Source organism: Balaenoptera borealis (genome assembly GCF_965194805.1).
Source record: "Balaenoptera borealis genome assembly, chromosome: 11".
NCBI classification, from domain to species: domain Eukaryota; kingdom Metazoa; phylum Chordata; class Mammalia; order Artiodactyla; family Balaenopteridae; genus Balaenoptera; species Balaenoptera borealis.
In genome coordinates this window covers 79,344,412-79,357,261 of record NC_138868.1, presented here as the reverse complement: position 1 = coordinate 79,357,261, position 12,850 = coordinate 79,344,412, and positions in this window count along the sequence as shown.

Genomic DNA, 12,850 nt, shown 5'->3' with positions numbered 1-12,850 from the left:
TCTCATGACCATTTCCTTGGTTCAGGAGTGTATTAATGGCTTGATATACATAGCAGCTAGTGTAACTACCATACTAGGCCTTGGCCTATAGGGGGGAAGGCCAAGTGAAAGCCTCTAAAACTGCATACATTCCTCTCTGACCTCTACTTTCTGCCAAGATAGTAAATAAAAGCAATATTACATCTCCCATGTCAGGAAATATAGCAGAGATTATTCCCACCACTAAGGATCATAAGGATGGAGGGGTGGTGGTTCCCATCATCTATGTCTTTAATTCACCTGTTTCTTTCCTGCAGCAGCTGGATGGATCTTCAAAAGAGATTATAGGTTACTACAAGCTCAACTAAGTATTAGTCCCTATTGTGGCTGCTGTGCTGGGGGTGGAATCATTGCTAGGGTATGTTAATTAGGCCTCCCGCATATGGTATGTAGACACTGATTTGGCAAATGTGTTCTTTTCTATCCCAGTCAGGAAAAAGCATCAGAAACTATTTGCATTCACATGGAATGGGCAAAAGTTTACATGAGTTTTGCCATAGGGCTCTCTGTCATAATATAGTCAAAAGAGATCTGTACCATCTGAACATCCTACAGAATATCTTGCATCCTCTACCACAAAGAAAGAAGCATAGTATCTGTTGAGTCTCTTAGGGTTTTGAGGGCAACACATTCCATACTTAGTAGTTGTATTCTAGACCATGCACTGAGTGACTCAGAAGGCTGCCAGATTTGAGTAGGACCTGGGCAGGAATTGTTTCTGCATTAGGAGCAGGCTCTGGTATAATTAGCTCTGCTGCCTAGGCCATGTGATTTGGCTGACACTATGATACTGAAGATGTCAGTTGTGCGAAAAGATGCAGTATGGAGTTTATGGCAAACCCAGTAGGATAATTAAAATGCAAGCCCCTGGGTTTCTGGAGCAGGACCATGTCTTCTGCAGCAGACATTTTTACACCTTTCAAGAAACATTTCCTGGTGTATTACTAGACCCTGGTAAAGTATAAACACTTTATTGTTTTCATCAAATGACCATACTTCCACAACTGGCCATTGTAAGATTGTAATGGATCTACCATTATAATGGATTCTCTTGGATCTACCAAGTCTTAATACTGAGTGGACCCAGCAGCAGTTTATCTTAAAATGGAAATGGCACATCCAGGATTGATCCTAAGCTGGAGAGCACATGAGTCAGTTGCAGGTAGCATTTGGAGGAGGTTATCAAAAGGACGTGACCACTGGTTGACCTGTGAGCTGGACCTGGGAAATCAGAGGTTCCTTACCCTTTCCCCTGTCCTTAGAGTGTATGTTCATCCTACTATTCCTATGCTAGCAACTCTTTCCAGGACATAGCCTTGAGAGAGTTAGGTGTTGTTGAGATTATCTGGACAGAATACATGACTGAATCCAGTTAAGGCCTCTATATAAACTTTTAAGATTCTGGCAGGCAGGTGTGGAGATATACTCATCTTGAGGCTGCCCAAGACAAGCCTCGTATGTTAGTTCCTTTGCTGATTAAAACTGCCACCTATCAGAACTTCCCTGGCGGTCTAGTAGTTAAGACTCTGTGCTTCCAATGCAGGAGACATGGGTTTGATCCCTGGTTGGGGAACTAATATCCCACATGCCTCGAGGCACAGCCAAAAAATTTTTAAAAACTGAGCTCGTGCTCCTCAGCTAGAGAGCCTGCATGCCACAAACTACAGAGCCCACACGCTCTGGAACATGTGCGCCACAACTAGAGAGAAGCCTGTGCACTACAATGAAAGATCCTGCATGTCTCAACGAAGATCCTGCATGCCACAACTAAGACCCGATGCAGCCAAAAATAAATAAAATAAATAAGAAATAAATCTTAAAAAAAAAAAAACAGCCCTGCCACCTATCAATCTGGAGTTGCTGCCTCTTTCTTTGGTCTCTCTTTGCCCTTCATGTATGGGGGCTAGTTGGTGAATCAACAGTAGCCCAGACCCCATGTCACTTTCAAGGTTGTTGTTAGCATCATTTGTTAGCTTGCACTTGTGGCCATGTTGGGAGTCATGTGTACTAGTTAAAGGAGCCCAGGCTTGGTTTATGGATTGGTTGGTGTGGTATGTGGGTACAATCCAAAAATGGATGCCTGGTACACTCTAGCCACACTGAAGGGTGGACTTGAAAGACAGTGGCAGGGAAAATCTGGACAGTGGTGAATGATCTGGCTGGTTGGTCAAACGCCCAAAAGGAAAAAAACTGAAAGATTGTATACAAGGAAGTTTGAGATAGAATTGTGAATGGATATATGGGAGTGGGTATAAAGTATGAAGATTTTATATCACAGATAATGCCCACCAGGAAGCAAGTACACATCATGGGTGAGGCAATGAATAATAGAGTAGATAAAATGTTTTGACATTAGCCAACCTTGCCATTGGTCACCCTGAACTGAAATAGAGTGGTCGTGGGGGCAGGGATGTGGTTGCAGATGGGATCAGTAGCATGAAACCCATTTACCAATTGCTCCATGAGTGGAACAGAGAGTGGTGGCCATGGAGTTCCACTGCTTAGATATTCCTTTAAGAAAAAAATGTGCTGATCAGTTGTGAAGAGCATAGTTAGCTGACAGTTTCAGACTGTAGCACCTTCTGAATATATCACAGCATTTGAACTTCAGCCACTCTGTCTTCCCAGGCAGCCTCAGGTGATGGCTGAACCCACTGCGGGTAACATGGCTTGACCCTTTCTGCCCAACACGGGGCTCTTCTACCAACAATCTCTGCTCTAGAGCTCTTAGTGGGCAAAGTGAGACTTCCGCAGAGCCGCACCTCAGTCTGAGGATTTTCCTACTCACTGCTCAGTCCTTCTCCATCTCTTCACAAGTTTCAGAACCGCATCACAGTCTGAAGACTTTTCTTGTCTACTTCTGCTTCCTTTCCCCTTTATTTTCATGGACACTATCTCCAGTAAGCCTTTTGCTTATCTGCCTTCTCCTGGTCATCTGCTTCCTAGAGGACCCAATAGATGGCAGAGGTTTTTCAGTTTTTCATTATTGTAATAATGACTTTGATTTTCAAAGTACACGTTTGAATAGTTCTGTTCCTTGTTGTTTGCCTCTTTGCATTGAGTATTTTATTACATAGTACTTTTTCTCACCCTATATCTGAAATGTACTTGAGTACTCACACAAATCATTCACAAAAATATATTTGAGTGTGTCAACAATAATGACCTAGTATAACAATTCCACAAGGAATTAATTATGATATAAATTCTTACTAGGTAAATGTGCATTCTTTCTATGATGTGTATAGGTAGTATGGATGTGTCAAGTGGTAAAAATATCCAGTAATTACAGAATACCTTATGGAAACTTTAAATGCAGCCTCAATGTAGTTTGAATATAAATATAAATTTTTGGCTATATGTATGCCTGGCACAGTAGGTATTCAATAAATATTTGTTGAATGAATGAATAAAATAATTGGCATAAAACTGCTGGCCAAGTAATTATTTAGAAGTGTTAATGTAGAATTAAATTTAGAAATTATTTTCATTATTTTACTGAAATTATGTAATAATTATAAATTATTATTAACAAAATGTGGTAATCTGGTTTCAATTACCATGCCTCTTTTCCACACTTTCAGGCCCCGTGGGGGTTTTTTATGACATTCTGTTAGTGTTAGGCTCAAGGTACTGAATTATCCCTCACTGATTTCCCTAAAGCCTGCCCAACCTTTATAAATTAACTTTTTTTCCTTCTTTTTCCCAATTACCCAGTTTGAGTGTGCCATGTATTTCCTGCTATCTTGACTTGACTGAATAGAAGCAGAGCAGCCAGAAAAGATTCAAATGTGCCATCAGAAAAGGTAAATTGTTATGCATCAGTTTTTAGGAAGTCCCTCTTGAAGGACTGTTCACATTCTGCTAAGGGAAGCTAGATGGAACGTACCCAAGGTAAGGATTTTGAGGCATGTGGCCAAGAAACTTCCTGGAGAAACTCCACAGGAATGCGATGCCAAGGTGTCATGAGTTGTCACAGTTGGGTTCTCTGGAAGTAGATAAGGAGATGGAGTTTAGGGTATAAGATAGGTATCAGAGATCGACACCTGCAAAAGGAAGGGTGAAGAAGCAGTATTGGGTGGAGGGAGAAGTAAAGCCTGCATCACAGTTAGCAAAGCAGTGACCAACACAGGGGAGGGGGTGCATGGGTGGTGGTGGGGGGTATGAGGGGGTAGGATGAGGCTCAGGTCAGGCCAAAATGATTGGGCCTTTATAATTTGGCCTCTGTCAGGGGATGTAGCCTGCCTCAGAAAGGACAGTACTTTGGGCAAGTTAGATCCTTCAGGCATTGGCTGGTTGCTGAGGGCTGGGAGACTGTCTGAAGGTGTACTCTCCATAGCTAGGTAGCAATTTCTTTTTCCAAGTGGAATCTGGGTGGCTTATCTCTTTGTGTACAAAACATACATGTGAAATGATGGTAGTCTTAAAGCTGCCAGTTTTTTTTTTTTGAGTTAAAATTTGTTCATTTTATTGTTTATAAATTATAAGCCTGCAGTTCAATATGTTCTGATAAATGTAAGCACCCATGCAACAAAACCACCCCAATTAAGATAACAGACACTTTCAACACCTCTATAAAATTTCCTCTTTCCTCTTTCTAGTCAATCCTTTCTCTTTTGTATATTGTTTCTTAATTTCAATATGATGTTTCTGAGATTTATACACGTGTGTGTTTTGGTAGTTTGTTCATTTTTGCTGCTGAGTAGTTTTCCATTGAAAGAATGCACCAAAATCTGTCCATTCTAGAGTTGGTAGAATATGTGGGTTGTCTCTGTTTTTCTTTTTAACTCATATCAATAAAGTCATTATGAATAGACTTGTCTAAGTGCTTTGTGCACATGTGTTTTCATTTCTTTTGGTTAAACATCTGAGAGCAGAATTACTGTATCATGTTGTAAATGCAAATTTAACCTCATAAAGAAACTACTAAACTGTTTTCAAGTGATTGTATCAGTTTATATTTTCACCAGCAATGTATGAGAGTTCCAGTTGCTTTAAATTCTTTCCAATATTATTAGGCTTTTAATTTTACCCATGAGTTTGAAATTGTATTTCATGGTGGTTTTAAACTTGTATTTCCTGATGTTGACATCTTTTCATATATTTGTTGATTATGCATACATCTTCTTTTTTAAAGATTCTGTTGTCCATATTTTCCATTAAAAATTTTTGTTTTGTAGGATAAAAAGTTGATGCAGTGCTTTGCCATATATATACATGTATATGTATAGTTTGGCTTTTTGCTTTCTTAATGATTTCTTTAAAAAGCAGAAGTATTTTTAAAAACTTTGTTAGACCTTAATTTATCACTATTTTTTCTTTTATGGTTAATGATTTTTGTGTCTTATAAAATATTTGCTTTTCTCAAGATTGCAAAGATATTCCCCTTTGTTTTCTTCTAGAAGGTTTATGGGTCTTTTTAATTTAGATTTATGATTTATCTCAAATTAATTTTATATGGTGTGAGATAGGGATTGAGGTTCACTATTTTTTTCATATGGGTAACCAATTGTTTCAGCACCATTTGTTAAAAAATAGTTCAAAAGCCAATTAATCATATATGGATAAGTATATATTGTCCATATATACATTTGGATAATATAGGGATATATTTCTAGACTCTCTATCCTATTATATTGATTTATATGCCCATCTTTGTGACAATACCACACTATCTTGGTTATTGTAGTTTTATAATATGTCTTGAAATCAGGTAGTGTCTTTCAGCTTTGTTCTAAAAGATTATTTTGGCTATTCCAGCTTCTTTGCATTTCTCTATAATATTTTGTAATCAACCTGCTTATTTCTACAAAAAAATGCCTCTGGGATCTTGATTTGGCTTGTGCATGTATAGATCAACTTTGGGAGAATTAATATCTTAGTTCATGAGTTTTCAATTCATAAACATGGTGTATCTCTCATTTATTAAATTTCTTTTAAATTTCTCCCTGCAATGTTTTCTAGTTTTTAGAATAGAGATTTTGCACATTTTTGGATTAAGTTTATTCCTACATCTTTTATGTTTTTTGAGGTTTTGCAAGTTGAATTGTTTTACATTTATATTCCAGTTGCTTGTTGCTAGCATATAGAAATGCAATTGAGGAGAGCTTCAAGATGGCGGAGGAGTAAGACATGGAGAACAGCTTCCTCTGAACAAATACATCAAAAATACATCTACATGTGGAACAACTCCTCCAGAACACCTACTGAACGCTGGCAGAAGACCTCAGACTTCCAAAAAGCCAAGAAATTCTCCACGTAACTGGGTAGGGCAAAAGAAAAAAAAAAAAGAGATAAAGAAATCGGAATGGGATCTGAGCCTCTGGGTGGGAGCTGTGAAGGAGGAAAAGTTTCCGCATTCTAGACAGTTCCCTCACTGGCGGGAAAGGTAGGGAGCTTTGGAGCCTCAGAGGAGAGGGCAGCCACAGGGGTGCGGAGGGCAAAGTGGAGAGAATCCCACACAGAGGATCAGTGCCAACCAGCACTCACCAGCCTGAGACGCTTGTCGGCTCGCCCACCAGGGTGGGTGGGGGCTGGATACTGAGGCTTGAGTTTGGAGGTCAGACCCCAGGAAGAGGACTGGTATTGGCTGCATTAAGGCAGCCTGAGGGGGCTAGTATGCCACAGCTAGCTGGGAGGGAGTCCAGAAAAAAGCCTGGGCCTGCCAGAGAGATAAGAGACCACTGTTGCAGGGTTTGCGAGGAGAGGGGCAGGCCCATCATAGGAGCTTCTAGCTCTGTGCACTCATGGACTGCAGAGGACCATCTATGTGAGCTCCAGAGGTGGGCACGAACTGCCGCTGTTATCTTGGAACCCAGAGGTGGACAATGGCTGCCACCACTGCCCCCAAGGGTCTTGTGTGCAAGTGCAGGTCACTGCCCACACCTTCCTGGGAGCCTGAGCAGCCCACCACTGTTAAGTGTCCCATGATCTGAGGAAATTCCCCAGAAGAATGCACAGTGCCCCTCAGACTGTAGCAACTTCCTGCCGGCCTCTGCTGCTACAGGCACTCCCCCCACATCCCAATTGTGGCTGCCATATCCCTCCCTCTCCCCAGCCTGAGTGAGCAAGTGAGACCTAATCAGCCGCTGCTTTCACCCCCTCTTGCCTGGGCTGGAAACAGATGGTTGAGGGTGGCCGACAGGCAGGAGCAGGGCCAAAACTAAAGCTGAACTCCAGGGGCAGTGCAACCAAAGAAGATGGAGGGAAGTGTCTCCATGCAGCCACAGGAGCAGTGGATTAAACCCCTGTAATCGGCTTGGTAAACCCTGCACCTGTGAAATATATGATTAGGTAATGAGTGTTCCCAAAATCGAAGCTGAGGACTTTGGGAGCAACTGTGGAATTCGGAGGCAAGTACACGCGGGAGTAAGGCCAGATCACAGTCTGAGCTGGCCCCACAGTGCCCACAGTATCCAGAGACCCACCTAGAAGTATTGGAGGACTTCCTGGGTAGGCAGGGAATATCAGTGGCCCACTGTGGGGGCAAGGACACTAACAGCTGAGGCCACAGGAAAATATTACTATTATTATTACTATATATATTTTTCTTTTTTTGCCATTTTGTTCTATTGTTGTTCTTTTTTTATTATTCTTTTTAAATTTTTTATTTACTTTTCTTTTTAATATATTTTTATCTTATTTTTTTACTATATCTACTGTACTTTTTCATTATATTGTGTTTTTCTCCTTCGTTTTGCTTTGTTTTTATCTTATTTTTAACTATGTTTTCTATTTTTACTTTACTTCTTTGTTGTTTTGTAATTTTCTCCTTTGTTTTATCTATTTTTTTACTTTTTTTTGGATCATTTTTGTGTGTTTGTTTTTATGCTTTCTTTGTCTTTTTTTTTTTAAACCAATTCTATTGTGTATACTAATTAATAATGCAGATTTTTTTTTTTTTTAAATTGGGATTGGCTTAGGCTTGCTTGGCTTACCAAGTTTTTATTTTGCCAAGGAAGGATTTTTTGTTTGTTTGTTTGTTTGTTTTTGTTTTTATTTATTTATTTATTTATGGCTGTGTTGGGTCTTCGTTTCTGTGCGCGGGCTTTCTCCAGTTGCGACGAGTGGGGGCCACTCTTCATCGCGGTGCGCAGGCCTCTCACTGTCGCGGCCTCTCTTGTTGCGGAGCACAGGCTCCAGACGCGCAGGCTCAGTAGTTGTGGCTCACGGGCCTAGTTGCTCCGCGGCATGTGGGATCTTCCCAGACCAGGGCTCGAACCCGTGTCCCCTGCATTGGCAGGCAGACTCTCAACCACTGCGCCACCAGGGAAGCCCCTCTTTGTCTTTTTTTAGTTTGCTTTCTGCATTTGATTTGCTTTTGATTTTTGTTTTTGTTACTTTAGTTTTTAGGGTTTGTTTTTGTTTTGGGGTTCGTTTATTGGTTTGGTTGCTCTCTTCCTTTTTGTTTTCACCTTTTTTTTTCTTTTTGTGAGTGTGTGTGTGTGTGTTTCTTTGTGTGTTTTGTCTGTTTAGTTTTGCTTTTACCATTCTTCTCTTTTTTTGTTTTGTTTGTCTGTTCATTTTCTTTTTTCCCTTTTCTTCTCTACCGTGCGGCTTGTGGGGTCTTGGTGCTCAGGCCAGGAGTTGGGACCAAGTTTCTGAGGTGGGAGAGCTGAGTTGAGGTTGTTCAACAAGAGAACTCCTGACCCTATGGGACATTAATCGGTGAGAGTTCTCCCCCAGGTCTCCATCTCAACACTAAGACCCGGCTTCACCCAATTTCTTATATAGAAAATCCTAAGGAGTCAACAGAAAAATTGCTAGAATTTATGGGTGAATTAACAATGTTTTAGAATGTAAGGTCAATAGGCAAAAAAATCAATTGCATTTCTCTTTTTTTTTAAAAAGAAGATTATGAATCTTTTTATTTTAATTTTTCCATGTACCCAGTTTTATTTTTAATTAAAAATTTTTTTTTTAATTGGGGTATAGTTGTTATACAATGTTGTGTTAGTTTCTACTGTAAAGCGAAGTGGAGGTCCCTGTGGTATACAGCAGGTTTTAATTAATTATCTATATTATATGTATTAGTGTATATATGTTAATCCTAATTCATCCCACCCCCCTTCTCCCCTTGTTGTCCATACGTTTGATCACTATGTCTGAGTCTGTATTCCTGCCTTGCAAAATGGTTCATCTCTACCATTTTTCTAGGTTCCAGAAATATGTTTTAATATATGATATTTGTTTTTATTTTGTGACTTATTTCACTCTGTATAACAGTCTCTAGGTCCAACCACATCTCTACAAATGACCCAATTTCCTTCCTTTTTATTGCTGAGTAATATTCCATTTTATATATCTACCACATCTTCTTTACCCATTCTCTGCTGATGGACATTTAGGTTGTTTTCATGACCTAGCTATTGTAAATAGTGTTGCAATGAACATTGGGGTGCATGTGTCTTTTTGAATTATGGTTTTCACTGGGTATATGCCCAGTAGTGAGATTGCTGGGTCATATGGTAATTCTATTTTTAGTTTTTTAAGGAACCTCCATATTGTTCTCCATAGTGGCTGTATCAATTTACATTCCCACCAACAGTGCAAGAGGGTTCCCTTTTCTCCACACCCTCTCCAGCATTTATTGTTTGTAGATTTTTTTGATGATGGCCATTCTGACCAGTGTGAGGTGATACCTCATTGTAGTTTTGATTTGCATTTCTCTTATAATTAGTGATGTTGAACATCTTTTCACGTGCCTCTTGGCCATCTGTATGTCTTCTTCAGAGAAATGTCTATTTAGGTCTTCTGCCTATTTTTTGATTGGGTTGTTTGTTTTTTTGATATTGAGCTGCATGAGCTGTTTGTATATATTGGAGATTAATCCTTTACCTGTTGCTTCATTTGTAAATAATTTCCCCCATTCTGATGGCTGACTTTTCATCTTGTTTATGGTTTCCTTTGCTGTGCAAAAGCTATTTTCATTAGGTTCCATTTGTTTATTTTTGTTTCTACTTCCATTAATCTAGGAGGTGTGTCAAAAAAGATCTTGCTGCAATTTATGTCAAACAGTGTTCTTCCTATGTTTTCCTCTAAGAGTTTTATAGTGTCTGGCCTTATATTTAGGTCTTTAATCCATTTTGAAGTTATTTTTGTGTATGGTGTTAGGGAGTGTTCTAATTTCATTCTTTTACATGTAGCTGTCCAGTTTTCCCAGCACCACTTATTGAAGAGGCTGTCTTTTCTCCATTGTATATCCTTGCCTCCTTTGTCATAGATAAGGTGACCATATGTGAGTGGGTTTATCTCTGGGCTTTCTATCCTGTTCCATTGATCTGTATTTCTATTTTTGTGCCAGTATCATACTGTCTTGATTACTGTAGATTTGTAGTATAGTCTGAAGTGAGGGAATCTGATTCCTCCAGCTCCATTTTTTTCCCTCAAGACTGCTTTGGTTATTCAGGGTCTTTTTTTTCCTCCATACAAATTTTAAGATTTTTTGTTCTAGTTTTGTAAAAAATGCCACTGGTAATTTGATAGGGATTGCATTGAATCCGTAGATTACTTTGGGCAGTAGAGTCATTTTCAGAATATTGATTCTTCCAATCCAAGGACAGGGTTTATCTCTCCATCTGTTTATATCATCTTTTATATGTTTCATCAGTGTCTTATAGTTTTCTGCATACAGGTCTTTTGTCTCCTTAGGTTTATTCCTAGGTATTTTATTCTTTTTGTTGCAATGGTAAATGGGAGTGTTTCCTTAAATTCTCTTTCAGATTTTTCATCCTTAGTGTATAGGAATTCAAGAGATTTCTTGGCATTAATTTTGTATCCTGCTACTTTACCAAATTAAGTGATTAGTTCTAGGAGTTTTCTGGTGGCATCTTTAGGATTCTCTATGTACAGTATCATGTCATCTGCTAACAGTTACAGTTTTACTTCTTCTTTTCCAGTATGGATTCCTTTTATTTCTTTTTCTTCTCTGATTGCTGTGGGTAGGACTTCCAAAACTATGTTGAGTAATAGTGGTGAGAGTGGGCACCCTTGTCTGGTTCCTGATTTTGGAGGAAATGTTTTCAGTTTTTCACCATTGAGAATGATGTTTGCTGTGGGTTTGTCATATACGGCCTTTATTATGTTGAGGTAAGTTCCCTCCTCTCTATGCCCACTATTGGAGAGTTTTTATCATAAATGGGTGTTGAATTTTGTCAAAAGTTTTTTCTGCATCTGTTGAGATGTTCATATGGTTTTTATTCTTCAATTTGTTAATATGGTGTATCACATTGATTGATTTGCATATTTTGAAGAATCCTTGCATCCCTGGGATAAATCCCACTTGATCAGGGTGTATGATCCTTTTCATGTGTTGTTGGATTATGTTTACCAGTATTTTGTTGAGGATTTTTGCATCTATATTTATCAGTGATATTGGTCTGTAATTTTCTTTTTTTGTCTGATATCTTTGCCTGGTTTTGGTCTCAGGGTGATGGTGGCCTCATAGAATGAGTTTGGGAATGTTCCTTCCTCTGCAATTTCTTGGAAGATTCTGAGAAAGATGGGTATTAGCTCTTCTCTAAATGTTTGATAAAATTCATCTGTGAAGGCATTTGGTCCTGGACTTTTGTTTGCTGGAAGATTTTTAACCACAGTTTCAATTTCATTACTTGTAACTGGTCTGTTCATATTTTCTTTTTCTTCCTGGTTCAGTGTTGGAAGATTGTGCTTTTCTAAGAATTTGTCCATTTCTTCCAGGTTGTCCATTTTATTGGCATAGAGTTTCTTGTAGTAGTCTCTTATGATGCTTTTATTTCTGTGGTGTCCATTGTAGCTTCTCTTTTTTCATTTCTAATTTTAATGATTTGAGTCCTTTCCCTCTTTTTCTTGATGAGTCTGGCTAAAGGTTTATCAAATTTTTTATCTTCTCAAAGGACCAACTTTTAGTTTTATTGATCTGTGCTATCATTTCCTTCATTTCTTTTAAATTTATTTCTGATCTGACCTTTATGATTTCTTTCCTTCTACTAACTTTGGGTTTTGTTTGTTCTTCTTTCTCTAGTTGATTTAGGTGTAATGTTAGATTGTTTATTTGAGATTTTTCTTGTTTCTTGAGCTGGAATTGTATTGTTATAAACTTCCCTCTTAGAACTGATTTTGCTGCATCCCATAGGTTTTTGGTCACTGTGTTTTCATTGTCACTTGTCTCTAGGTATTTTTTTATTTCCCATTTGATTTCTTCAGTGATGGCTTGGTTATTTATTAGCATATTTTTTAGCCTCCATGTGTTTGTGATTTTTACAGTTTTTTTTCCTGTAATTGATTTCTAATCTCATAGCATTGGGGTTGGAATAGATCCTTGATATGATATCAATTTTCTTAAATTTACCAGAGCTTGATTTGTGACCCAAGATGTGGTCTATCTTGGAGAATGTTCCCTGTGCACTTGAAAAGAATGTGTATTCTGCTTAATTTGAATGGAATGTCCTATAAATATCAATTAAATCTATCTGGTTTAATGTGTCATTTAAAGCTGTGTTTCCTTAGTAATTTTCTGTCTGAATGATCTGTCCATTGGTGTAAGTGAGGTGTAAAGTCCCCCACTATTATTGTGTTCCTGTCGCTTTCCCCTTTTATGGCTGTTAGCCTTTGCCTTACATACTGAGGTGCTCCTATGTTGGGCACATATATATTTATAATTGTTATATCTTTTTCTTGGATTGATCCTTGATCATTATGTAGTGTCCTTTCTTTTCTGTTGCAACAGTCTTTATTTTAAAGTTTATTTTATGTGATATATGTATTGCTACTCCAGCTTTATTTTGATTTCCATTTGTATGGAATATCTTTTTCCATCCACTCACTCAGTCTG